General features: G+C 43.1%; 1 pseudogene; it reads left to right on the forward strand.

Annotated features, from left to right (window-relative positions):
* The first annotated feature begins 12691 nt into the window (after positions 1-12691).
* The window catches only part of LOC101595450, a 31293-nt pseudogene continuing 20113 nt past the window's right edge, over positions 12692-23871 (forward strand).

The following is a 23871-nucleotide window of genomic DNA, read 5'->3' on the forward strand; positions in this document are numbered from 1 at the left end:
GCATGAGGTGAGGCAGCCCATCGTGGCAGAAGGATGCGAGTGGAGGAAACTTTTCCCTCTTGGTGGTCAGGAAACAAAGAGTAAAAAAGGGCCAGGGTCCCAATATTCCCTTCAAGGGCCTGCCCTCAATGACCTAACATCATCTCACTGGGCCACACTCCCTGTAGGTTTCATTAGTTCCCATTAGTCATTAGTTGGCAACCAAGACAAGCAGATGGATCTAATGGGAGAAATGCAGATCCAATTACATCAGACAGGTAGAAGCTAAAGGCTTCACTTGAATACCACCACACTGTAAGCTGTCACTGGAACCCTGTAAAGTCCTTGATCTTGCCAGAGAAATGTTCTGGAATAAGCTACAGTCAGTAGGTACTAATGACGACCCAGATAGAGGAGGGTAAGAATGGAAACCTCAGAAGGCACAGTCAAAGGCAGCAGGAAAACTAGCTACGCCAGAGGCCTTTGTGTGTCTGAAAAGAAATGTTATCAGCAGTCCAGGAGGAGAGCATGATACTGGGAAAAGGGAGTTGGTGAGGAAGGTGAGAAGGAACTAGATGAGCAATTTTCATGAGATCCAACACATCCCAGCAGGAAATAAAATGCCTCTCTGTGTTAGCTGTCACAAGTACTACTGTGTTCATTTGTCTTAGTGCTCACATCTGTTCTATCAACCTCCAGGTTTATGATAATTCTCTCATTATTCTTCCATGGATAAGCAGCAAGCCCTAGCATCATCCCATTCATTTCATCTCTTTCCATCTTTTCCTTAATAGCTGAAACAGCTGAAACAGATATAGATATGGATATAGATACCCCAGAGTTCTATGATCAATTCCCTTCCATGTATTGCCAAAGAACTTACCCAAGAGCCTCCAAATCTTTGCTAAATTTTCCACTCCTTTCTACCCAGCTCCAATCACTCCATGCCACTGCTCCACATCTATCTTTGAGTATCCTAGGAGCTCAGGGCTTGTCTTCCAGGACATCTTCTTTATGAGACCTCCTCCAAATTCCCACAAATTCCCACACTGAACCTATGTTCCACTCTCAGGCTCTGTGTGCCATTAGTATCATCTCCTTCCTTCTGTCACTCTTCTTTCCACTGCCTTGGCAACCTGTAGCTTCTTCATTCTTGCAAGATGACAATTACTTGAGCACTTATTGCATCCTCCTGGTAGGCAGAGAGTTTGTGAGGGAGAACAGGAGTGCACCAGTAGAAACCTGCATGTTGTACAGGTTGATAAGTACTAGCTGCAATGAATTAAATAAAGAAGCAATTTCAATAGCAGCTCTGCTATTATGGGACATGAACACCAGGAAATGCAAGTTCCAGTAGGACATTAACTGTTGTCGTTAAAGAAGGGGAGGCGGAAGGAATAAGACAGACAAGCATGGGAGAAGGAAGGGCTTTGGATTATCCATTAAGTGAATGCTTGCCCAAAATATAGAAAGAGAAAGGGGGAAGGTAAAAAAGCATGCCACTTTTTTCATATTTCCAGAACTCACAAACTAAAAGTTACAATATTATTTTTAACTTTTTAAATTTGATTATTTTCTGAAGTTGATGTTCTTATCTATTAAATAATTTTAATGATCAATTCTGTCAACGTGAACATGTACAGTAGTCGTTCCTTCCCTGTAAGAATATATTCCAAAATGCCCACTGGATGCCTAAAACTACAGGTGGTACTGAATCCATGCATACTATTTATCCTGTGCATACATATACAAGCCCAGTGCCTGTTCCATCCTAACTAAGTGGTCATAACTCACAATTTGAGGTACCACAGCAAAAATGGCATGAATTTCTTTTTCTTCATTCCAACATCATGAATAGTAGAGATCTTAGCCATGTTTATATATGATTTTTTTTTCTTTCTATAAGTTGAGAACTGGTGTGCAGGTTTTTTGTTTGTTTTTATTTTTGTTTTGTTTTGTTTTGTTTTGAGGTAGGGTCTAATTCTAACCCAGGCTAACCAGGAATTCACTATGTACACTCAAGATGGCCTCGAACTCACAGTGATCCTCCTACCTCAGCCTACATGTGCTGAAATTAAAGGCATGTGCTGGAATTAAAGGCACACACCACCGCACCTGGCAAGTTGAGAACTTTCACCTTGGCCCTGTGACTTCTTGTTGTCACACGTGAGTTACCAGCATCATTGTTAGGTATAATGTGGACAGCATGAACACAAACATTGTAATATATTAACCACAGATGTGGTCATCAAGATGGCTACAAAGGGACTTAATGAGGGAGCAGCATAGAGGGTGAATTCACTAGACAAAAGGATGGTTCACATCCTGGAAGACACAGTGAGATGATGCCAGCTGTGTAAGAGTACATGGTCCTGATTATCAGATATAGCAAGAGTCACTTAAAACCAGAGATTCAACTGCATAAGAAATAGTCAATCGGTAACCTGGCTACAGACTTGCAAAACACAGTGCTAAATCAATATAGGAACTCGTTGAAGTTTTACTAATAGCTTTTGGTTAACGAGGGGTAAACCCAGCAGGGCTGTCTGACTCCTAGGTTCAATGGCCATGGATAAGCCTGATACTCATAAAATCAGGTCTTCTGTCCTCTAAATAAAAAGAGCTTGGTCTCAGAACTATCTGGCAAGCTGCCTGTGGCTGTCTATTTCCTGTAAGTCCAGGCATGAGCCCAATAATCTGCTTCTCTGTCCATTGATCTAGATCCAAGAAAAATCATAGTTGTGTGTTTTCTTTATGATTGTTCAACTTTTTGGTCAGTCCTTACTATCAAAAAAATATCCATATATGCTAAAATACCTCCACTAAGTTTCTTTTCAAGATACCAGTCACCCATACAGGCCTATAGAGATGGAACATTATACACAAGGTGGATTTATAGACTACTGTGTTCAAAAGGCAGAGTGATAGATGATCTAAGAGGACAGTGGGTTTCTGGTAAGTAAAAGAGGGACTAGAAAGTTTCATAAACTACAATACAGGCCTTATGGAGAACGGAGTCACCCTGGCCACAAAGCAAACACATGACTTCATACACATATGGAGGGATCCTTTGTTTAGCTCACTAGCAGAGTCCAGCAGGAAAGCAAAGGGGTTCAGAGAGTTCACAGAGCAAGGTCCAGAAGCATCTGACAGGAAGAAAGAAGGAAATATTCCACTGGAATATTTTATGAGTAGAGACAAACCCAGCTGATGTCTTAAGGGGACAAAAGGATAAAAAGGACAAAACAAAAACTTGGAAGACTTTGGAGGGATCTTCTCCACAGATACCAGAATGTACAACTCTACTGATAAGTGTAAGTTTGCAGTCACCTTGTAGGGTCTGTAGTGGTATAGGCCTCCTAGTCTAATCCCAGAGAAAGTAAACATGTGACTTGATAAAATTCCCAGCAAGAGAGATTTTGCAGAAGTAATTATGATTGCTAACTTAGGGCTGGAGAAATGGCTCAGCTGTTAAGAGAGCTTTCTGCACAAACATGAGGGCTGGAGGGCGCTGGTGGGCACAGTCACACATGTCTGTAACACCAGTCCTGAGGAGAGCAGAGACTGGAAAGGATCACTGCGGCTTGAAAACCTGCCAAAGCTCCAGAATCAGTGAAGAGAGGGGCTCCATCTCAAGGAAACAAGCAGATGAGCAGGAGGAGGGAGGAGGACACCTGACATTTTCCTCTGATTTTTGTATGTACCACAGGATGCCACCAGGATGCCACATCTGTGCATATACTTACATACACCACATGCACATACACAACATGCACCCTACCATATCTACTGCTGCTGCTGCTACTACACACACACACACACACACACACACACACACACACACACAGGAGTACTAGAAACCTCAAAGTTCCTCCTGTCTGGCTGGTGGCAAAAGGGAAAACTGAGGGGAAGGGTGAGATTTAGGAAGAGTTTCTGGGCTACAGAAGTGGAAAGGCTATGCAGCAGGGACACAAGAGCATCCTGCAAGGGCTCAGAGACCCCAGCGGATGACCAGTGGGAAAGAGGACTTTAGTCCTACAACCACAAGGAACTTAGCAGCAATCTGGAGAACAAGCAATACCTCAACGAGGACATATAAGGTATGCACGAACAGTCCATCTTCTGTTGATTCATACCCTTCCCCACTGGCTTAAAAAACTTACGGTTTCTGCTCTATCTTAAGGTTGAAGAGGGTAGGGCAGGATACCCTATCATCAGATTAAGCTTAAGTTTTTTAATCATTCTTGACCACAAACTTACATAATAGGAAATTTACCTTATATTGCAACCCAGTACACATGCTTACATAGACATAGTATTCCTCCCTTGTCTGTGAAGGATACATTCCAAGACTTTCAGTGAATGCCTGCAATCTTAGATGGAATTAAGCCCAATATAGACTATGTTTTTCTGCTACATATATTTACCCATGATGAAGATGTTAATTCATAAACTGGACAGAGTAAGATATTAAGAACAACAATAGTAAAAGAGAAGAACTAGAACAATATTCTATAATTTAAAAATCGCATAGTCTCTCTGTCTTCTCTTTCTTTTCCTCCTCCTCTTCCTCCTCTGCTTATTCTTTCTCTTTCTGATAATAACGTGATAAATGAGAGAGTTACTTAGTGTTGGTGGGTGGGTAGCATATACAGAGCACATTTGCTGGTCCATAGTGATGACTCACAACCAGAGTGCAACAGAATAAGACAGCACAAGCTTTCCTCATGCAACTTAAAACTTGAATGTTTATTCTGAAATTTTCCTTTTTAGTATTATTAGACCATGATTGGCTTCAGATCCAAGGCAATAGAAAGTAAAACTGGAAGGACTGCAATATGTGAAACTAAAGTTTGACAAATATATATATATATGCATATATATACATACATATATATATATATATATATATATATATATATATATATATATATATATCACCTAATACTTTATAGGCTGAAGTGCGTGTCCTTAAAATTCATGTACTGAAATCCTAGCCTTCAGTAATTCATAATGTATCCTTACCTGGGGATAAATTCTTTTTCATTTATTTGCAAGGGAGACAGAGTGAGAGAGAGAGGTGTCAGGGCCTCTTTCTGCTGCAAACAAACTCCAGATGCATGCATATGTCACTTTGTGCATCTGGCTTTATGTAGATACAAAGGAATCAAACCTAGGCCAGCAGGCTTTGCAAATAAATGCCTTTAACTGCTGAGCCATATTCACTACACTGGAGATAGACTTTTTAAAGAAGTACTTGAAAATAAATCCATATTGTTGGTACCTAATCTAACAAACCAGTGTCCTTAATAAGAATAGGAGCCGGGAGCATAGGCACACACAGGGGAAGACCAGGTGAGCACACAGGAAGAATACAGCCTCTGCAAGCCAAGCAGATGCCTCAGCAGAAGCTGGCCCTGCCAACACCTTGGACCACCACGCTCCAGACCTGAGATGGTAAATTTCTGTTAAATATCTCACTTTGTGGGACTATGATAAGAATCCCAGACAAACCTATTGCATGGTGTGTTCAAATCTTTCCTCATCTTTTTCTTGTCTTTTCTTCAGTGTGTTTTTAAATTTTGCAGTGAAAGTTAATGATGTTGAGCATTTTTATTTTTGTTGTTGTTTAATATTTTATTTTTATTTATTTGACAGAGAAAGAGGAAGAGAGAGAGAAAGAGGGAGATAATGGGCAGGCCAGGGCCTTCAGCCACTGCAGATGAACTCCAGACACATGCTCCCCTTGTGCATCTGGCTAACATGGGTCCTGGGGAATCGAACCTGGATCCTTTGGCTTTGCAGGCAAATGCCTTAACTTCTAAGCCATCCCTCAAGCCCTTGTTTTTGCTTTTTGAGGTAGGGTTTAACTTAGTCCAGGCTGACCTGGAATTCACTATGTAGTCTCAGGGTGGCCTTGAACTCATGGTGAACCTCCTAACTTCTGCCTCCCAAGTGCTGGAATTAAAGGCATGTGCCACTACACCTGCCTATGGAGCATTTTTTTTTTCTTTTCAATAATCCTCTTTTTTAAATTTAATTTATTAGTTTTCTTTTCAGCAAATACAGGCAGTTTGTTACCATTGTTTAGGCTCATCCATGACCTATCCCCTCCCAATGGCCCCTCTTTGTTGATGTAAATGGGTCATGCATTGTGGAGTTAGCCCACAGGTATTGGTACAAGAAATGTCTCTGCATATCATAACCCAACATGTGGCTCTGACATGCTTTCCACTCCCTCTTCCACAAAATTTCCCTGAGCTATGTTGGGTTCATTTTTGGTCTGCTTCAGTGATGAGGTGTTGGGGGCCTCTGAGGCTCTGGCTCTCTGGTTTGGTAGGAGTTGATTTTTCTCTGTGTTGGTCTCCTTTCCCCTTGTGCTGGTATCTGGCTCATCAGGAAAACAGCACCCTTGCTTGTTTTGCCAATTTTCCTTAGTTTCAGTCGGGCCCCTTTTGAAGTATGATGGGGCAGCTCTCTCCTTAGGATCTGCATCTATCTGAAAAGAGAAGCAGATTCTCCAACGGAGAGTAAGTTAGCACCCAGAAAATTGAGATAACACTTTTTTTTGACAAAGAGTTTAATAGGTGTAGGCCCTCTTGTACCCCATGATTCATGGTAGCTTGATATTGGAGAGTGGGCTTATGTTTGGATATGGTTCTGACTTGTTTCCCAGCTCCAGCTATGGGTCTAGTACCACTGAGGGCATCAGTTAGCCAAATCAAGAGCAGTTGGTTCCCCACCATGGCTGTGTGCCACTATTGCATTCATGTGGGCATCACACCAGGTTATTTGTTGCTAAGTAGGTTAGACCATGAGTTGCTTGGACAGATATTGGTCGTTTCCCCCAGTTGCCCATGTAGCACCTTCTGGCACTAGACACGCTGACTGTCTGGGGACTGACTCTCTCCTGGCTTCCAGCCATGCCATTCCATTTTACGTGTCAGCTGCGTATGGAGTCTTCAACAATAGGGTCTTACCACTGACCGTTGGTGGGTCATCAAGTACTCTGACAGAAGTCTGTCATTGTTTTAAGAAACCTTGTAGGTTTCTCTGATCAAAAGCTCGTTGTGGATGATAGCCCCATGCTGGTAGTGTGGGTTACAAGTCAGTGCCCACTAAGAAAATGAGAAAAAAAATAACTAATATACAAGAGTTAAAGAGGAGAGGGGGGGGAGAGGGAGGGAAGGAAGATGTAGAAGATTTAGGTTAGACTTGATCCTGCTCTCTCCAGTGTCTTGTGGTTCAGGTGTTTCCTGTAAGGGTCTACTGAAGGTTCAGCCATTTGGTCTGCCTTCTAGGAAGTACAATTTTATGGTACCATAGCCGTTTGGGTCCAGATTAGTGTTTCCCACCCCTTTGATGCCCTACGCTCCCTACCCATTCATCCTAGTGTCTAATCCATGATGTGCTTGCTGGGTATGTAAACTATCTTGGGTAGATTCAGATTAGGTGTTGTTGAATGAGACTATGTGTCGATTTTATTTATTTATTTATTTATTTATTTATTTATTTATTTGAGAGCGACAGACACAGAGAGAAAGACAGATAGATGGAGAGAGAGAGAATGGGCGTGCCAGGGCTTCTAGCCTCTGCAAACAAACTCCAGATGCGTGCGCCCCCTTGTGCATCTGACTAACGTGGGACCTGGGGAACCAAGCCTCGAACCGGGGTCCTTAGGCTTCACAGGCAAGCGCTTAACCGCTAATCCATATCTCCAGCCCTGTGTCAATTTTTTTTTTCTGTGATTGGGTAATGATCTGTTCCAGGTTCAACCATTTTTCCTCAAATTTCTTTGTGTCATTTTTTCTTACTGCTGTATAGAATTCCATTGTGTAGATATACCACATCTTAGTTATCTATTCTTCTAGTGATGGACATCTGGGTTGATTTCAGCTTTTAGCTATTACAAATTGAGCCGCTACAAACATGGTTGAGCAAATCTCTCTGGCCTGTGGTTTGAAGGTTTTAGGGTAGATGCCTAGTAAGGGTATAACTGGGTCTGTTGGTATCTCTATAGTCAGCTTTTTCAGGAGTCTCCATATTGCTTTCCAAAGTGGTTGTACCATCCTGCATTCCTACCAACAGTGAATGAGTGTCTATGGAGCATTTTTGTATAGCAGTTGGCCTTTCTTCTTGTGTGATTCTGATGTGTGTACTTGTGTGTGGGATATGTGTGTCTCGTGTGCATGCATGCAGAGGCCAGAGGAAGACATCAAGTGTCTTCTACCACTCGCCAACCTTATTTCCTGGAGACGAAGTCTCTCACTGAACCCAGAGCTTGTTGCAAGCCTTGGTGTTCCTTTTGTCTCTCTCCATCCTGAAGCACTGTTTACTTGTTTTTGTTTTAGTTTTTTTGAGATGTGGGTGCTGGGAATAGAACTGAGATCCTCGTGCTTGCACAGCAAGGGCTGTTACCAACTGAGCCATCTCCCTCGTCCTCTTTTCCTTTGCCTTCCTTTCTCTTTAATGTTACTGGCAACCAAAGTGACACCAGAAACAAACAGACCATGACCGCATCCTGAACAGAATTCTAATATCCTCCCATTCCCTATGCTAGCAATAAAATACAAGAAGTGCTAGCTTCAGAAGTGAAGAATTCCTGCTCTCTAGTACACAAAATCAATTTGAATGGTGGGTGATAAATCTGAGGCCTCTAACAAAAGAAACTTTCCCAATCAACCCCAACGTAGAGCTGATGACTCTTGCTACTGTGAAGGACAGCATGATTATGACTGAGAGGGAAGCAATTTTTATCTTTTTCTAAAAAGTATGTTCCACCCTCAGAAGGAGTCTTGGTTACATGGCTTTCATACTACAAGAAGCAGGGACTTTTGGCTTAACTTGGTCTAGGTGAGAGATGTGGGGGATAGTAGCACACCTCGGGCTTGATGAATCACTTCTGTATCAAAAAGGTAAGAAATGACACTGAAACAATGTCAGCGCTTGTGGCATCTCTGAGAGCACGGTGCTGCCACCATTCTCAAATTCTGCTTCCAGAAAGAGATGGAAAAAGAGAGGCTTGAAGTAAATACCATGGACATATCACCATCATTATCTGCTAAGAATTGTCATAACCAAAAGAATGCATGTGTGTGTGGAATTTCACAGCTTAGTAAGCTCCTACCATGTAACATATTGGGTTTGTTTTCTTTTTTATTGAGAATTTTCATACATGAACATACTGTAATTTAATCATAGTCTCTTCCCATTACCCTCATTTGGCCCCCTCCCTCACCTTCATTCCACTGAATGAATTCTGTCCTCTTTCCAAGCAGTCTCTCTTCTATTTTGATGTCTCATTCTCTTTCTTTATTTTCTTTTCTCCTACCCCATCATCTATGTCAAAATGTTGATGGTCTCAGGCTGGAGAGATGGCTTATAGGTTAAGCGTTTGCCTGTGAAGCCTAAGGACCCTGGTTCCAGGCTCGACTCCCCAGGACCCACGTTAGCCAGATGCACAAGGGGGTGCACGCGTCTGGAGTTTGTTTGCAGTGGCTGGAGGCCCTGATGTGCCCATTCTCTCTCTCTCTATCTGCCTCTTTCTGTCTATCACTCTCAAATAAGTAAAACTAAACAAAAAAATTAAAAATGTTGATGGTCTCAACATTGTGCAGGTCTTAAGGAGATCCTGAGTGCACCAGTCACTTTATGGCTAGAGGATGGTGTCCCAAATTACTCCTCCCTATCCTCCATCTCTGATGTTCTTTCTGTCTGCTCATCTGCTATATTCCCTGGGCCTTGGAGGTCATGATAGAGATCTTTTTTTTTTTTTTTTTTCTTAATTGCTGAGAGATTGAGAGCGAGCACATGGGCATGGCAAAACCTCTTGCCACTGCAAACAAATTCCAGATTCATGGGCCACTTTGTGCATCTGACTTTATGTGGGTACTGGGGAATTGAACCCAAGCTAGCAGACTTTGCAAGCAAGTGTCTTTAACTGCTAAGCCAGCTCCCCAACCCATCTTTCTTAAATTTATATGTAATGCGTGCATTTACTTATGGGGTCAAACATTGTGATAATTTAATACATGTATTCAGTATGTGATCTTCCTATAATTATATCATCAGCTTCAGGGTAATTAACATTTTTGACTGATCAAATATTGTCACTTTAATGTGTTGAAAACATTTTAAACTCTTTTCCTCTGGCTATTTGGAAATGTATAATTAACTTTTAGAATAGAGCTGTCCTATTATGCTATTTACCATTAGAACTACTTGCCATTCTCACTGTTGGGTTGCCCAGTGTCCACCTTGTTGCCATCCTCAGCCCTCCCCTTCCTAGCCCCAGTGACCTTTGTCTTTCTCTGTTTCTATGTCATTAAGCTCCCAGGGGTACTGTGTCCCCAGTGGTTCTGCAAGTCTGCTGCTGACCCCTTCTGGTGTGGCATGGATCCAGAACGTGTGACATGTATTCATTCATCAGAAAAAGAAGAGGCTGAAATATTCACCATTTTATCTACATATTTAAAAGGAACTTTCATGTTAATAGTCCACGAAGTACAAACTAAGGGCTACGCCACATTCCCTCAGCAGACAATTTAGCCAAAAAACATGATTCAAAGCACCTGGGATTTAATGTAGCTACAGGAAACTGAAGCTATAATTACAGGGAGATCACAAAATCTGCAACTCCCAGGGAGTGGTAGCCCATGCAGTAAGCCTAAAGGCAGCTTCTGCTCAGCTGTGGAAGCTCAGGGAACCTGTGAAAGTTAGAAAAATGGTTAGTGTACATTTCCCTGTCTCGTAGGGGAGGTGTGGAGACTGGGTAGGAGAGAGGCTGGGTGGAGGCCTCCTGAGCCCTGCTTTAGGATGCCAAAATGCTCTGCACCTGGCCCTCAGATTTCCAGAAATGTCAGTGATATACCCCCGTCCTGTGATACTCCCTAAACAAAAACTTTCCTCCCAGCTATATCCCTGATCCTGCTCTCTCTAGAGCTTGGGGGGAGGGGCATGCTACTGAGAATGTGAAACTCAAATTGCAGATGCCTCACCCTGGAAGGGAGAGCTCAGCAGCACGTTTCACATAGTCCACAAGTGGGGATACCCAAATGTCCCTCCATGTCGGAACGTGAGCACAAAGCAGCAGAGTTGGTTCCAGCATTAGCAGATACCACATGGATTCAACCCATAATGGAAAATAGTGAGAAAAAATGGATATTTGTGAACCTCTGTAGACCCTTTTTTTTCTTATTATTATTTCCTAAATAGTATAATCACTATTATGTTGCATTTACATAGTATTAGGTATTAAAAATATCTAGGGAAGATTTAAGAAGTGCGGGAATATACACATGGATTATATGTGAATACTATTCCATTTTGTATAACAGACTTGAACATCCAAAGATTTCGGTGTCCCAAGAGTTCTTAAACCAATTCCCTGAAGATATTGAAAGATAGATGGTTGTGTGTCATTATTTGGCCATACAAGAAGGAAATGGGCGTCATAGTGTACTCATGTAACCTCAGCACTCAGAAGGCTGAGACAAGGGGTCACGAGTTTGAGGCTATGTTGTAGTCTGGGCTACATGGCTACTCTGTCTCAATCCAGTCCCCCTCCGAACACACACACACCAAAAAGAAAAAAAATTACTCATGCAGTCCTCCCTCAGGAAATGGGGTATGACGTGGAATGGAGTCTTCTTTCCCCAGAATAAGGATTTATCGGACCCTAGGCCAGACAGACGTAGAGATCCACAAAATTCCCGCCTAAGGAGTGGGCCTTACAACACCAGACCAGCCTGAGGCCCTCTGCAGTTCACCCCAGTGCTCTGGAGCTGCCAGTCTCCTTCCTGCTCTTCCTGGAGAAGAAATGGTTTCTTTGTTTACACAACTGTAACAAAAGACCACAGACTATAAGGGATGGAAATTTATTTTCCCAAGTAAGTCATGGCGGCTAGAGATACCTATCTACAAGTCAGTTGTCTGACGAGGGCTCAGGCGCCCCTCCAGTTGGCCCGTGAATGCTGAGTCCTCCTGACTGGAAGGTCTCTATGTCTTCACCCATGCCACATGCAAGCAAATGAAAATCCTGGGCAATTTCTTCCACGGGGGGGGGGGGGGGGGGCTTCAGCCCATCCAAGGGAGAGGTACCTCCCAGGCCTCAAAACCACTTGCAATCCCCACCTGTGAATGCTGTCACAACATGTGGCCGGACTTCATGGCCTCAATGGTTCCCCACTGGTTCCTCTCCTTCCCTGGCGTTCATCAGTACTGCAGCTTGTGGGTCATGCTCCTGACATAATGACGTTGAGGAAGGCATGGGCAGGGCGTGACAGTCCCTGAGCGAATGCCGGAAGCTGCTGCTCAGAATACCGCGCCCTGGAAGCGGGAGGGGACGTGGGCGGCTGAGCCCGGCAGGTGCGCTCCAGGCCGGCACGCGCCTGCCACGCCGGCCACGCCCTTCGAGCCTCCCTCCCAGCCGTGGCGGGGAGATTCGGGAAGAATTCCACCGACTCCGGGCGAGATTGACGAGAGCAAGTGTGCGGACTTCCCTTGCCAACTGAAAACCGGTGGGGAGACCGCCTCGAGAGCATGAGGAAGGAGCGGAGAGGGCTGAGACTGCAATTGCTACGCGGGCATCCTCGGGTCCCTGTAAAAACGCAGCCCAGTCTTTCAACATGAACATGTTTCAGAGTAAATACCAAAAAGGTGGGTTTGCACCAACAAAAAACAGTAATGCATACAGTTTGAAAAGCGTATCAAAATGTCTCCCCAGCCGAAAGAGCCGAGCGAGAGTGGAAAGTGGGTCAGCGTGTCTGGGGAAGCGGCTCCCCGGCCCTGCGGGTGGGCCGAGGCCGGTGCGGGGTCCGCAGAGCTCCCGTACCAGAGGGCCGCCGAGGCTGCAGAGACCGGGCTGGGAGAGCTTCCTGGGCTGCTCTTCCTTCAGCAGACGGGTCCTTCCTAAGCAGCTTGCAGTCCCCCAAGGATCCTCTAGACAACACCCAGCTCGCCCGAGGAAGTGAGACCTCACATTATGGTAAGGTCAATCAGGCCTATCACAGTTGAGGATCACAGGTGACGATGAGGCCCTGGCTCCATTGAAGATGAAGGAGAGCTGCTAGCTGCAAACACTGTTATCACCCACGATTGTGACATTTTGTTTATTTGTTTATTTGAGGCAGAGAGAGTGAGAATGGGCACGTCAGTGCCACTAGCCACTGCAAAGGAACTCCAGGCACATGCATCACCTGGTGCAGAAGGCTTATTGTGGGAGCTGAAGAATCGAATCTGGGTCCTTAGGCTTCACAGGCAAGCGCCTTAACCGCAAGCCAGCCATCTCTCCAACCCAAGATTGGGGCATTTGGAAGTGACATCTGTAAAGCCATCCCCAGGTGGCATTGCGTTCATTTTTTCCAGTTGGGAGATACACCTTCTGCTGACCTTCTGCTTGGCTCTGCAGCCCCTGCCAGGTGAAGACAATTCTGCCGCCATTCAAAGGTCAATCAGGATTGCACTCTCAAGAAAGGGTGTTTTGTTTGTTTGTTTGTTTTTAATTTATTTATTTATTTATTTGAGAGCAACAGACACAGAGAGAAAGACAGATAGAGGGAGAAAGAGAGAATGGGCGCGCCAGGGCTTCCAGCCTCTGAAAACGAACTCCAGACCCGTGCGCCCCCTTCTGCATCTGGCTAACGTGGGACCTGGGGAACCGAGCCTCAAACCGGGGTTGTTAGGCTTCACAGGCAAGCACTTAACCGCTAAGCCATCTCTCCAGCCCAAGAAAGGGTTTGAAACACGGAAATAATGTGTGTCTCAGTAATGGCCATGAATCTCACACTTGAGTTCTAAAGATACTCCAGGCCCCTCAAGTGCCACCGGGGGCTCATGTTGCATTCAGGTCCCACAGGTGTGCAGGATGCCACTACATCCTAGTATTCTTCACCAGCAGGAACTGCATGTGATGGTGAAAGTAATAATTCACTTGTCATAGAACCAACAGCAAAAGTGGCGGCTGCTTGTGATACCCGGAAATAATTTCAGTAGGTGTGTTATTGTAAGTGGGAAAAGTAGTGAAAGCCAAATTCTCAGGCAAATGTTTCTGGTTTTAGAGTGTGTATTTGTGTGTGTGTGTGTGTGTGTGTGTGTGTGTGTGCTGGAGACCAAACCCAGAAGACCACATGTGCTTAGCAATCACTTTACCACCGGGCCCCAGGGCTGATCATTTGGTATCTAAATTTTATTTTATTTTTATTTATTTATTTGAGAGGGGGGAAGATAGATAGGGGAAAAAAATGGGTGCGCCAGGGCCTCCCTAGCCACTGCATGCACACTCCAGATGCATGCACCACCTTGAGCATCTGGCCTTATGTGGGATCTGGGGAATCAAACCTGAGTACTTAGGCCTAGCAAGCAAGTTATTGCTAAGCCATCTCCCCAGCCCAGTATCTTGAATTTAAAAGATGCACATAAAAAGAAGGGGGAAAGCACCATTGACTCTTTAATATTTTTGAATTATTTTATATTTTATTAGTCTAGGTAAGATTTATAGATTCTTATGAAACAGTGTGTGAAAATGAAATATAAACTTTTGCTCAGACGTACTTGGGAGTCACCAGAAAGACCTCCCCCAAGGTTGAGCAGTGGTGCCAGCGTGGGGACGGTACCAGGTGTGTGGAGGAAGTGAACCTAAGGATCAGTCAAGACCATTCAATCAGGAGTTCACGGCCTCAAATAAAAATGAAAGATGAGATGCTGAGACTCCTTGGTGACTTAAGCCTCTTTAAAATGACAACGATTGAACATTTATATTGTTGAATTGCTAAATGTTATTAATCTCCAGGTAAACTTACATATTATTCTCAATCTCTATAAAAATCTTAGTGATTGTCACTGAAATACAGTTTCCAATAAATTCATTTGACTAAATACTCATATCCTAGTACCTTACTGTCATAATAGATCAAATACAAACAAAGAGGAAAATCAGGAGACACTATTTTAACATGAATGATTAAATGATTAAAGCCCAACCTTGTGTAACACTACATTTCATTTTTAAATGTCCATATGCTAGTTCTTCCATATTAAAATCAGCTATACACAGCTAGCCATTAGCTTAAAATGTGTCTTAAATGGCAATTTAAATGACATAGTGAAGGACAAAGGTCTCCATGACAGCTTCTCACACTAGCACGGAACACTGTATTCTTACTGGAGGATGTCCTATTTAAGTTTATATCCACAAATTGTTCATGAAAAAGTCCCAGGCCTTAAGGGAAATATGAGGCTCATGAGTGATACTTTCAGGACACTGGAGACTTAAACAGTCATGTCATCTGGATACCAAGCTCACCAGCTACTTTCTTGGACACACGGAATTCACGAAGCTAGAATAGATCCTCTGTAGATCCTTCCACATCCACGAGAAAAGCTGGCTTCAGAAAAGAAGACCTCTTAGGTGGAGGGTGTGATGTTATTGCAAATAAATATAATCCCAGCTGGGTGGGAAAGGGGTGGGTCTGTAATCTCAGCACTCAGGAGGCTGAGGCTGGAGGATCATGAATTGGAGGCCAGTCTTTGCTACATAACTAGAGTCTCCAACAAAATTTAAAAGGGGGGGGAAAGAGAGCAGTTTAATTGAAACTTTGTGTCTAATCAACCAAATATTCCATGTGAGATTTAATTTATTTTCCATGTTTACAAAAGAAATCTTTATGAATTAAGTGGTTAGAAAATTTAGAATTGAGAACAAGTTGACAGGAAAGTGGGGACAGTGTCTCCTCCTGAGACTAAGAAACAATCCTATGTTGTAGACATTCACACTTTGTTCTCCTGCTGCCCGGCCTCTTCCCTCTCTGTGATTCTTGCATGGAAGCGCTCATACTGTGCAGCCCACAGTGTCCCTAAATGTTCAGGAAGCTCACTGAGCTTCAACCTGACCATCTCTATGCCTCTCCTCAAATGCCCCAAGTGTTTAATGACCAACTATTAGATTTAGACACAGAGCTTGTTCATTTCTTATGCTATCTTTCTGCCAAATACAAAATTTGGGAATGTGGGTGTGGTTATATATGCATACAACCCCAGCCCTCTAGCAGCTGAGGTTTGCAAGACTGAGAGCAGCCAGCTACGTAGAAAAGTTCCACGCTAACTTGAGCTACACAAGATGTTATTTCAAAACAAGAAACACAAAATAAAAGGGAGTGAGAGTGGAGGGACAAATATTTTAATTTCCTGTTATTTATTTATTTATTTGCATGTGTATATGGACATGCCAAGGCCTCTTGGTATTACAAAAAAAAAAAAAAAAAAAAAAAACGAACTCCAGAACCTTGTGCCTCTTTAAAACTATCTTATTATTTATTTGTAAACAGAGAGAGTGAATATGGACACACCTAGGCCTCTTGCCACTGCAAAAGAACTCCAGACACCTGCACCACTTTGTACATCTGACTTTACATGGGTGCTGAGGATTTGAACCTAGGCCATCTGGCTTTTCAAGAGAGTGTCTTTTACCACTTAACCATCTCTCCAGGCCACTTTGTGCCACTTTTTGCTTTTGCCTTTACATGAGTGGCTTGGAAATTGAACCTTGGGTTAGCAGGCTTTCCAAGCAAGTACCTTTAACCATTGAGCCATAATCCCAGCTCGTAAATATTCTTTATGAGATTTTTTTCTCAATGAGATTAGAAGACGGGCTTGGTCCTGGCTTTCATCTCGGCAGTAAGCTCTGGAAGATGGATTACATTAGAGGCACAGCTGCTTTCGTGCTTTACTATGACACTTCTTGGGGAACATGTAGAAAAGGGCTAAGCATTTTGATAAAAATTACATTTTTATTTAAGGCTTAGGAAGGGAATCCAAATGAAAAGCAACGCAGTGTTTTTCAGGTCTAGTCATTTTTATAAAGTGTCTTTTCCAGAGTGAAACCAGATGAAGACTGAATCCATAAAGGTGGGACTTCAAGGACTTGTCCTGTCATTAGTGGTGTAGGCTTGTTACCGCTAGGTGGCGATGTCTCCCGCAGCGCGCTCCCTGCCTATGCACATTTTGCCTTGCGGAGGCCGAAAGATAACAACAACAACAACAAAATCTACCCACTACATGGTGTCTTAGGATCACCAACAAGATTACACACGCCTTGGATCCTGTGAGTCAGGTCTTTCCCGTCAGAGGCCTTCAACTGAGCTCAGGACCCTCTGCAGACCTGCTCCAGACTTGAAGAATGATGGCGATCTGGGAGCTGTGCTCACACAGACACGGTGCATGCAGCAAGCTGCATCAGTTAACATCTGACAGGAGAATCAAACTGGACTTGTTCTGGAGGGATGCAGAGAGGAGAGCTACCCTGGCCTGGCTTGGGAAGAAGTACAAGGGCACCTGAGGAATGCATGCAAGGACAGGAAGAAGACTCTTGGGAAAGGACAGACTTAGGGTCTACGTCCTGGAGGGTGAATGACTCACAGATGCACCAGGCTGTTCCCACACCTGCCCTTCATGGGCAGAGATGACGTAGTACTGCCACCATCCTGCAGGGAGCATCTATGCTGTCCTCTCTTCGTGTAAAGCACAGCTGAGATCAGGTCCTCTTCCTTAGCATTAAGGGGTGTGGTGCATTTCTTGCAGGACTTTTTCTTTGCAAAGCCAGGCTGAGGCCTACAGTAAATGTGATTATGGTACCTAGGAGGCAGGGTGGGCAGAGGCTGCCAGGAGAGAGTGAGGCCAGAGGAATAAGGACATTACCACGCCCCAACCCACTCCAACCAAGACTCTGGAGGTGCACATCAGTGAAGGTGGCAGGCTGTACTGGAACCTATGATACCTGAACGGGGATATTACTACTAAGTAATTTTCGCAGAAGTATTAACACCTGCAGCTTTTTATTGGAGTGTGCTGGAGATTGAGCACAAATTCTCATGCATAACGAGTACACATGCTCAACTGGTGAGCTACAGTAGACCCCAGTCCCAGATAAGCCGTTTTTAGGAACACTCCAGGGCTGGAAAGGTGGCTTGGCGATTAAGACACTTGCCAGCAAAGTCAAAGGACCCAGGTCCAATTCCCCAGAACCCAGGTATGCGTCTGGAGTTTGTTTGCAGCGGCTGAAGGCCCTGATGTGCCCATTCTCTACCTCTCTATCTGCCTCTTTCTCTCTCTACCTCAAAGTTGTTTTATTTTGTTCATGATGGTGGCATTTTTTGGGGGGGGGGGGTGGAGTTTAAGATAGGATCTCACTCTACTCTAGTCCAGGCTGACCTGGAATTCACTGTGTAGTCTCAGGGTGGCCTCGACTCACAGCAATCCTCCCACCTCTGCTTCCCAAGTGCTGGCATTAAAGGCCTGCACCACCACAATGGGTTTTCCCTCAAAGTTTTAATAATTTTTTAAAAAATTGAAAAAGAATACTCAAGTGCAGTTGAACCACTTCCTGATTCCTAAATCACTTGAGACATAGTTATTTCTTAGTAACTTAGCAAGGGATGAGAGATCCCGGAAAAGAGAAGAAGATGGTGCCTTCTCTGAGATTCTGAGATTACCCAATCTGTGTCAACCCTGGAATTCAGACTAGCAGTCAGCTCTTGAACAGCACCAGGGAGCCCGTGGACAGACCCCACTGGTCCACATTTCTTTTGGTGACACTAGGCTCTGCAGAGGTTTGGGAATAAGACAACTGGCACATGAATGTGACAACCATGCTTTATGCCAGAACAGGACCCCTTTCAGGTAAGAACAAGAGGTTCTAGAAAGGTCCTTGACCACACTTCTCTAAAGATAAGAAAGCCGCATGTCAGTTTCACAACGCATGTAGGAACAAGTCCAACTGCAGCCTTCAGGAGAGTAGATGGGAAGGATTTGGAGAGGCGTCCACCACCCTTCCTCTCTCCACGGCATTCAGGCACCCCAGGACAAAATGGACAACTGTAGTATTATTGTAAGAACTAAAATTTCCCAGAGTTTTGGAACACTCAACTTTCAGAGAAGGCTATCTTTGATCTTTGAAGGATAAGCAGTATTTAAACTTCTCCCTGAATCATCCAATGCCTTGCATAGATAAGTATTTTCCCCAGTTCCCCAAGAGAAAGTGACATTCATGATGTAAAGTATTTTCTATTCTGTGGTGACAATGGAAGGCACCAATGGGTGAATGGCACCTCTGAGGGATTTTGGCATCACATGTTTGCCCAGAGGCTGTGAGGAGCTCTGGGTATGAGGCCAGAGCCCTCTTACTATTGGCCTTTCTTGCTCTTCCTGGATTCCTTGTATGCTTTGGTATGCTGTGTTTTTATTTGTCTCAAGATGTTTTCTAATTTCTATTTTGATTTGTTCTTTGACCTGATGCTTTTTCATGAGTGTTCCTTATAGTCCATGCATTTTTGAATTTTCTCATCGTTTTTCTATTTCTAGTCTCATTACATTATGGTTTAAATCCTGTTCAATCCTGTTGTAGAAAGTGTATCAGCACACGCTGTAGGTCAAAGTCAAATTCACAAATAAAAAACACAAAAAGAATTGTGTTTCTGTTATAAAATGAATTGCACATTTTTCTGTTGCCAATTCATATTCCTAGAGAAGTTTTTAAGTTTGTGAAAATAAACAAACATGCCACCAACATTTTTCCTTCCAATTTACTCTTAGAATGTCAGGATTGGAAGATTGTTCCTCCTTCAGGAGGGATCAGCGCTTTCTGTTGCTCCATTCTCCTGCATGAGCACTTCTTATGCAGGACTTCCTGGAGGGAGGTGAGCACCCACTTAGGCTCTCATAGGTCTACGGACACACTTAGGTAAAAAGGAAAGGAATGGACTGATCTCAAATAAATAGTGACCACAACCGAGCAGGAGAGGCTATACTTAGACAAAATAGACCCTGTCAAAACTGTCACAGCAATAAAGCTGGGCGTGGTGGCACATGCCTTTAATCCCAGTACTCAGGAGGCAGAGATAGGAGGATTGCTGTGAGTTCGAGGTCACCCTGAGACTCCATAGTGAATTCCAGGTCAGCCTGGGCTAGAGTGAGACCCTACCTCAAAAAACCAAACATAAAACAAAAATCTGTCACAACAGTCAAAGAAGACTTATTACATACAAGTAAATTCAAGGATTGGGGAGATTGCTTAGTGGTTAAAGGTACCTGTTTCAAAGCATGCTGGCTGGGGTTCAATTCTCCAGCCACTTATGTAAAGCCAGACACAAAATGTGACCCAAGAAGAGCATTTGGCATTTATTTGCAGTGGCTGGAATCCCTGGTGTGCCCGTACCCCCTACACACACATACATGTACAAATAAAAAAATATTTTTTTAATTTTTATTTATTTATTTATGAGAAAGAGACAGAGACAGATAGAGAGAAGGGGCATGTCAGTTGCCTCCAGCCACTGCAAATCAACTCCAGATGCATGTGCCACCTTGTACATCTGGCTTATGTGGGTCCTGGGTAATCAAACCTAGGTTATTTGGCTTTGCAGGCCTACGTATTAACTGCTAAGTCATCTCTCCAGCCCCAAGAAATATTTTTTAAAGTAAATTTAGGTCTAGGGAGATGTCTCAGAGATTAAAGGCACTTCATTGCAAAGCCTGCTCACCTGTGTCCATTCCCTAGCATCCACATAAAACCAGATGTACATGTGTCTGCAGTTCATTTGCAATAGCAAGAAGCCCTGGTGCATCCATACTCTCCCCCCTTGTCTCTCTGTCCCTGTCTCTCTCTCTCACACACACACACAAACACACATAAATAAAATAAAAATATTTTAAAAGTTAGGTCACCCCCCACAAAACAAAATAGAAATATATATGCACCAAATGTCATATTATCTAAATATATAAGGTGAACATTGGCAGATCTAAAAGAGAGAGGTATAACAATACATCTATAGCCAGAAACTTTAATGGCTAATATTCAATAATGGATAGAACATCTAGAGAAAAAAATCCACAAGGATAGATGTAACCATATAAATCAAATGGACATAACAGACATGTGGCAGAATACACATTCTTCTACAAATGTCAGGTCATAAAACCTCATGACAAATTTAACAAGATGGAAATTATGTCAGATGTCTTTTTAAACCATAATGTAATGAGACTAGAAATAGAAAAAAGAAGATGAGAAAATTCAAAAATGCATGGACTATAAGGAACACTCATGAAAAAGCATCAGGTCAAAGAACAAATCAAAATAGAAATTAGAAAACATCTTGAGACAAATAAAAACACAGCATACCAAAGCATACAAGGTGCAGCAAAATCAGTCCCAAGAGGGAAGTTTATAGCAATAAATACTTGAAATTTAAAAAGAAGCAAGATATAAAATAAACAACATAACTTTACATCTCAAAGAATTTTTTTAAAATGAACTAGATAAGCTAACAGAAGGAAGAAAATAAAGACTAAAGCTGAAAGAAATATGTAAAGACTAGAAAATATACTAGAAAAAAAAACAACAAAATTAAAGTTGTTTTTATTCTGAGGTCGAATTCTTTCCTCCCTTCACAGCATTGAGGCATCCCTTTGGGGATGCACTAGGGAAATGGATTAGCAGGTAAAAGTGATTACTGTGCACGCATGAGGGCTAGGAGCAGCCATGACCATCTGAATTTGATCCCAGCACCCATATAAAAAGCTGAGAACAGCCATGTATGGATCTAGCACGGGTGTTGTGGGGAACAGAATTACTAGGTCTCACTGGTCAGCCATTTGGACTGAAAACAGCAGCTTGACTCTATCTTAAGGAAATAAAACAAAGGAGCAGTAGAGGATACCTGATATTCTTCTGGCTTCCACACATGCATGCATATGGGGCCTGTGCAGCTGCACACACATGTGCATACACTATACGAATACACGCATGCCACACACACATATCATACACTGAAAGTAATCAGCAAATTGGGATGGAGAGATGACTCAATGTTAAAGGTACTTGTTTTCAAAGCCTGAAGGCCTGGGTTTGATTCCCCAGTACCTACAGGAAGCCAGATGCACCAAGTGGCACATATTTCTGGAGTTCATTTGTGTTGGCACTAGGCTCTGACACATCCATTCTCATTCTCTCTCTGCTTGCAAATAAATAAAATCATGTTTTAGCAACAAGTCTTTGCTCAGATTCAGAAAAAGAGATAGAATTCAAATAAATGCAATAAAAACTGAAAGAGGATGTTGGATATGTAAGCATATATGTGTGATCTCACGTGTGGCAGACAGATGAAGGAGAATCACAAGTTTCAGGACAGCCTGTGCTATACAATGACACCCTATTTCAAAAGAAACAGGAAGAAACAACTGGGAAAGATTATCCTACTCATCCCAGGCTTGCAGCACCTCCAGACAGCATTCCACAGCCTTCCCCCCCCCCCCCCCGCCCATACATCAGCACCAGAAGCCCACTGGGGACTGCAGGATACCACAGGACGCCATCGGCCCTCCCACACATCATTCACACCACCCCACTCGAACCAAATTGCTGGTCGGCTTGGTCAGCTGAGGATAGCCCATAGTGCACCATGAGGAAACCAAGATTACAACTCAGCATACGTGAGATAGAAACTCACCTCAAGGGTAACTAGGCTGGTACATGTTGGGGAAGGATGTACTGCAAAGATGAGGACATAGTTTTGAGCTAGAAGCGATAATCATACCTCCCATATCAGGGCAAGATATGCCCCAGAGAAGGGATTCAAAACCCATCCCAGTAAAACTGATTTGTTAGATCTAATGTATATTTTAATAAAGTTTGTCTTTGTAAAATAATTTCTGTGTTAGGGTTAACTTTTGTTATTTTTTCATTTTTACAAATCTTTTAGTGCATTTTTTGAGGCAAGGTCTGTACCCCAGGCACACCCAGGACTCACGCTGTAGCAGGGGCTGACCTTGAACTCTGGACAATCCTTTAACTTCAGCTTCCCAAGTGCTAGAATTAAATGAGTGAGCCACCACAACCTGATTAAAATCTTTAAAAGAAATTTCTCCACTAATGCATGTATATTCCAGTCCAGTTTTGTTGTCATTTTTATATTGTTTAGTTGGATTTTAGGTGAGTGCTACATTTTTCTCCACCCAGTCTACTATTAGGATTTCTCATCTTTCTATTGTTCCTTTTTGTTATTGTTATTTTTATTTATTGATTGATTTGAGAGTGACAGAGAGAGAAAGAGGGGGAAGAGAGAGAGAGAGAATGGGTGCGCCAGGGCCTCCAGCCACTGCAAACAAGCTCCAGGCACATGTGCCCCCTTGTGCATCTGGCTAATGTGTGTCCTGGGGAATCGATCTTTGAACTGAGATCCTTAGATTTCACAGGCAAGTGCTTAACTGCTAAGCCATCTCTCCATCCCTTTCTATTATTCTTTACTACTCATATATTCTCCATCCCTTTATGACCTTTTCCCTTGCACTCCTCTTTATTGTCCATTGCTACAACCTCTGATAGACTCAGCAAAATCTAAAACCTAAAAATCTCTCAACTTTTCTCTCCCAAACACTTTTCCACCTCCATCTTTTTTCAATATTTTATTTTTATTTATTTAAGACAGAAAGAGGCACAGATTGGGGATGGGAAAGAATGGGTGATCCAGGGCCTCTAGCCACTGCAAATGAATTCCACATGTATGTGCCATCTTGTGTATCTGGCTTGTATGGATCCTGGGGAATCAAACAGAGGTCCTTTGGCTGTTCAGTCAAGGGCCTTAACCACTAAGCAATCTCTCCAGACCACCTCTATCTTTTAAAACTTAGCACTAGTCCACCTTATGTCCCTCTTATTTCTAAGTAACAAAATCCAAGCATACTTCATATCAGCCTTGCTTATTTACCCACCAGCAATTCTTGATGTCAGAAAGACCACTGTTGCCAGTTTCACCACAAGGACATTCACATAGCAAGCATACTCATCATCTTTGGTTACTCCTGACATTGGTGTTCTACTCTGTAAGAAATATAAAGACC

The sequence above is a fragment of the Jaculus jaculus genome, chromosome 3 (genome assembly GCF_020740685.1).
Source record: "Jaculus jaculus isolate mJacJac1 chromosome 3, mJacJac1.mat.Y.cur, whole genome shotgun sequence".
In the NCBI taxonomy this organism is placed as follows: domain Eukaryota; kingdom Metazoa; phylum Chordata; class Mammalia; order Rodentia; family Dipodidae; genus Jaculus; species Jaculus jaculus.